Here is a 4,604-nt window from a genome sequence, read left to right as displayed (position 1 = left end):
CCCCTCTCACGCCCTCGGCCCTCCTCACCCCTCTCTCGACCTTCCCTCCCTCCCCAACCCTCTCTCGCCCTCCACTCTCACACCCTCCCCTCCCCTTTCTCGCCCTCCCGCCCACCGCGCTCTCGCCCTTCCTGTCCCCCCCTCTCCCCACCCCTCCCTCGCCCTCCCCTCCCATGCCCTCTCTCGCTCTTCCGAACCCCTCTCTCCCTCTCTCCCGGCCCTCCCCTCCCTCGCCACCGGCCCTCGCCTCCCCTCCCCTCTCCTTTCTCGCCCTCCCCACCCCTCTCTTGCCCTCCTCGCCCACCCAACCTCTCCCCTCTCTTACCCTCCCGGACCGGACCTCCCCTCTCTCGCCCTCCTGGCCCTCCCCTCCCCTCCCCTCTCTCGTCCTCCCGGCTCTCACATCTCTCGCCCACCTGGCCCTTCCCTCCCCTCCCCTCAATCCCCCTCCCGACCCTCCCCTCCCTCGCCCCCGGCCCTCCCCTCTCCTCCCCTCTCTCGCACTCCTCTCCCCTCGCTTCACTCGCCCTCCCTTCCCTCTTTCGCCCTTCCCACACTCTCTCGCCCTTCCCTCCCTCCACTCCCCTCTCTCGCCCCCCCATGCCCTACCTCCCCTGCCCACTCTCGACCTCCCCTCCCCTCTCTCGCCCTCCCTTCCGCTCTCTCTCGCCCTCCCAGTCCTCCCCTCGCCTCCCGCGGCCTCCCCTCCATCTCTCGCCCTCGGCTCCTTCCCCTCCCTCTCTCGCCCTCGGCCCTCCCCCCCCTCCCTCTCTCGCCCTTGCGTCCTTCCCCTCCCTCTCTGTTATCTGCCCTCCACACTCTCGCCCTCACTCGCCCTTCCGGCCCTCCCTCCCCTCCCCTCTCTCGCCCCCGGCCCTCCTCTCCCTTCCCTCCCCTCTCTCATCTCCGGCCCACCCCACCCCTCTCAAGGCACCCGGCCCTCTACTCCCCTCTCCTCTCTCGTTCTCCCGGCCCTCCACTCCCCTGCACTCCCTTTCCACTTTCGCCTTCGGCACTCCCCTCCCCTCTCACGCCCTTCCCTCCCTCCCCTCTCCTCGCTTGTCCCAGCCCTCACTTCCCCTCTCTCGTCCTCCCAGCTCTCCCCTCCTCTCCCCCCGCCGTTCCCTCCCTCTCACACCTTCTGCCCTCCCTTCCCCTCTCTCGCACGTACCTCCCTCACCCCTCCTCTCTCGCAGTCCCGGCCCACCCCTCCCCCTCCCCCCCGCTCACCCTCCCCACGCGCTCCCCTCCCCTCTCTCGCCCCCCGGTCCTCCCCACCCCTCTCTCGCCCTTGGCCCTCCCCTCCCCTCTCTCGCCCACCCGGCCCTCCCCTCCCCTCTCTCGACCTCCCAGCCCTCCCCTCCCCTCTCTCGAAATTACCACCGTCCACTCCCCACTCTCACCCTACCTTCCTCTCTTTTGCCCTCGCCAGCCCTCCCACCTCCCTCCCCCTTCTCTCGCCTTTCTTGCCCTCCCGGTCCTCCCCTCCCCTCCCCTCTCATCCCCTCTCTCGCCCTTGACCCTCCACTCCCCTCTCTCGCAATTCTGTCCCTCCCCTGCCCTCTCTCACACTCCCGGCACTCCCCTCCCCTCTCTCGCCCTCCTGAACATCCCTCCCCTCTCTTGCCTCCGGCACTCACCTCCACCCCACTCTCTATCTCTCGGCCCTCTACTCACCTCTCTCTCCCTACCCTCCCTGCCCTCCCTCTCTCTCGCCCTCCGCCGTCCCCTCCCTCTCTCTCGCCCTCCCGGCTCTCCCCTCCCCCTCTCGCCCTTTCTCGCACTTCCGGCCCTCCCTCCCCTCCCTCTCTCTCGCCCGCCGGCCCTTCCCTCCCCTCTCCCACCCTCGGCCCTCCCCTCTCTCGCCATTCCCCTCATCCCCTCCCTTTGATCGCCCTTCCCTCTCTCGCACTTCCCTCCCTCCCCCCCCTCTCTCGCCCTCCCGGCCTGGCCCTCCCCTCTCTCGCCCTCCGCTCCCTCCTTTTCCCCTCTCGCCCGCCCATCCCTCCCCTCCCTCTCCCTCTCTCTCACCCTCCCCTCTCTCGCCCTCCCCTCCCTCTCTTCCTGCCCTCTCTCGTGCCCTCCTCCCTCCCTTCACTCCCCTCCCTCTCCCTCTCCTCTCTCACCCACCCGCTCTCTCGCGGTCCCCTCTCCTTCCTCCCCTACCCTCTCTTGCCCTCCTACTCTCTCGCACTTGCTTCTCTCCGCCCTCCTCTCCCTCGCTCTCCTCCTCTCTCGCCCTACTGTCTCTCTGCCTCCCCTCTCTCGCCCTCGCCCTTCCGTTTCTCGTCTTCCCCTCTCTAACTCGCCACTCCCTCGCTATATCCTCCCTCTCCCCTCTCTTCCCTCTCCCCTCTCTCCCTCCCTCCCTTCCTTCTCCCCATCTCTCACCTTTCCCTTCCTGCCCTCCCTCCCCTCCCTCTCCCGCCTCGCCTTCCCCTCCCTCCCTTACCACTCTAGCCCTCTCTCTCTCTCACCCTCTCCGCCTTCCCTCCCCTCCCTCCCTTCCCTCTCTCGCCCTCCCCTCCTCTCCCCCCTCTCTCGCCCCCTCCCTCCTTCTCCCCTCTTGCCCTCCCTTCCCTACCCTCCCTCTCTCCCTGTCGCCCTCCCTTCCCTCCCCTCCCTCTCCCCCTCTCTCAACCTCCCACCTCTCTCGCCCTCCCCTCCCTCCCTCTCCCTCTCTCGCCCTCTCCCTCCCTCTCGCCCTCCTCTCCCTCTCCCCCTCTCTCGCCTTCCTCCTCCCTCACCCTCCCCTCCCCTCCCTCCCTTACCTCTCTTGCCCTCTCTCTCCCTCTCACCCCCCCCGCCTTTACTCCCCTCCTCTCCCCTCCCTCTCTCGCCCTCCCCTCCCTCCTTCTCCTCTCTCGCCCCCCTTCTCCTCTCTCGCCCTACCCTCCCTCACACTCCTCTCTCTCGCCCTCCCTTCCTTCTCTTCATCCCCTCCCTCGCTCCCCCTCTCTCACCCTCCCTTCCCTCTCTCTCCGTCTCGCCCTTCCCGCCTTCCCTCCCCTCCCTTGCCATCCCTTCTCGCCTTCCCCACTCTCGCCCTTACCCCTTGACCTCCACTATCTCGCCCTCACCCTCTCCTCTCTCGCTCTACACTCGCTCACCCTATCTCTCACTTTCCCCCCTCTTCTCCCTGCTCCTTCACTCTCTCTCCACTTTCTCTAACTCTCAAACGCCCTCAATCGGTGTCTCTCTCTCGCTGCCCACTTCCCTCCGTTTCTCTCTGACTGAATCTCTCTCCCTCCTGTCCCTCTCTTTCACCCTGCTCCTACCCTCTTCCTCTGACCCCGTGACTGGAGGTGGGGTGTGGTCGGTCGTGGGGTTGCGTGTGGTGGGTGGGGTGGGGGTGAAATGGGGTAGAGATGGAACTGCTGGAAGGAGGCAGAGATGGGCAGGACGGAGAGTGTGAGGGTGAGGGGAAAGTGAAGAGTGGAGGCAGGTGGAGAAACCGGGGTTGGGGCAGTTGGTATGAGAGGGAAAACGAGGGAGAATGAAAGGGGGAGGTTGTGAGAAAGAGTGAGTGTGTAGGGAGAGAGAGGGAGAAATGTGGAGTAAGAGTGGGGGAGATGAAATGGGGAGGCCAGGTTGGAAATGGGATGGGGAGGGTGACAGAGGGAGTTAGCCCCAGCTCCTGAGCTCAGGGCGCGGTGCCCTCCCCTTCCCTGAGGACCAGTACTTGGAGCTCAGTCTGTCTCTCTCCAGCTCAGCTTCTCCAACACAAAGACACACAACAACATCGGTCACTCTGCTGCTCGGCACGCTTTAATCCACATTTTTATTGGTTACAAATGGAAGTGATGTGTACAGTCAGTGGGATGCTGCCTTTTCTCACTGTCCCTTGAGTTGTGAGAAACATTGAAATGTTTCCCTGTAATCCCACTGTGGAATAAGGATGGACAAACCAGCGCTCCCCTTAGTCTGTTACCATAGCGACAGGCTGCTCCTTCGCTGAAACACTGAACTGAAACGAGAAAATCCCGGATGGTGTGATTACTGAGGGAATTTGATGGATGGATGGATTTGGGTGAAGGGATATTTCAGCACATTCTTCAGCTGCTGCCTGAACTTAGTCTGGGTCACGGCATAAATCGCGGTGTTTGTGCAGCAACTGAGGAGCTGCAGCATGAAGCGCAAATCCTGCACAAAGGCATCGAGGTACACAGACTTATACCCAATAATAGACATCCGGAACCATATAGAATACACCATTAACATTGACCATAACAGGATGAACTTGGCCGAGATCACAAACAGTAAAATGATGGATTTTTTTTCGGTTTCTCATTTCAGTGTCAGACTGAGCGTCCCCATTGGTGTGAGTGCAGAGTCTCCTGCGGGCTCTGCTGGTCACTAAAATGTGTCTGACGGTGAGAACATTGAGCAGCAGAATCAGGAGAAATGGGACACACGGGGTTAGAATGTGGTGGAGGAACTCGATTGTGACCCCGACACTGGAGAATAGAACAGTGACTGTTACATCACAAAACCAGGGGTCGTTCATTAGCCGATACCGAGCTGTGAGCATAAAATACCAGAAAATGTTCTTTAAACAGATCAGCGCAGTCACTGCTCCCAGAACCACAGCCGCCGTTTTCTCA

Source organism: Hemiscyllium ocellatum, unplaced genomic scaffold (assembly GCF_020745735.1).
Source record: "Hemiscyllium ocellatum isolate sHemOce1 unplaced genomic scaffold, sHemOce1.pat.X.cur. scaffold_364_pat_ctg1, whole genome shotgun sequence".
Classification (NCBI taxonomy): domain Eukaryota; kingdom Metazoa; phylum Chordata; class Chondrichthyes; order Orectolobiformes; family Hemiscylliidae; genus Hemiscyllium; species Hemiscyllium ocellatum.
This window is presented reverse-complemented; position numbering follows the sequence as displayed.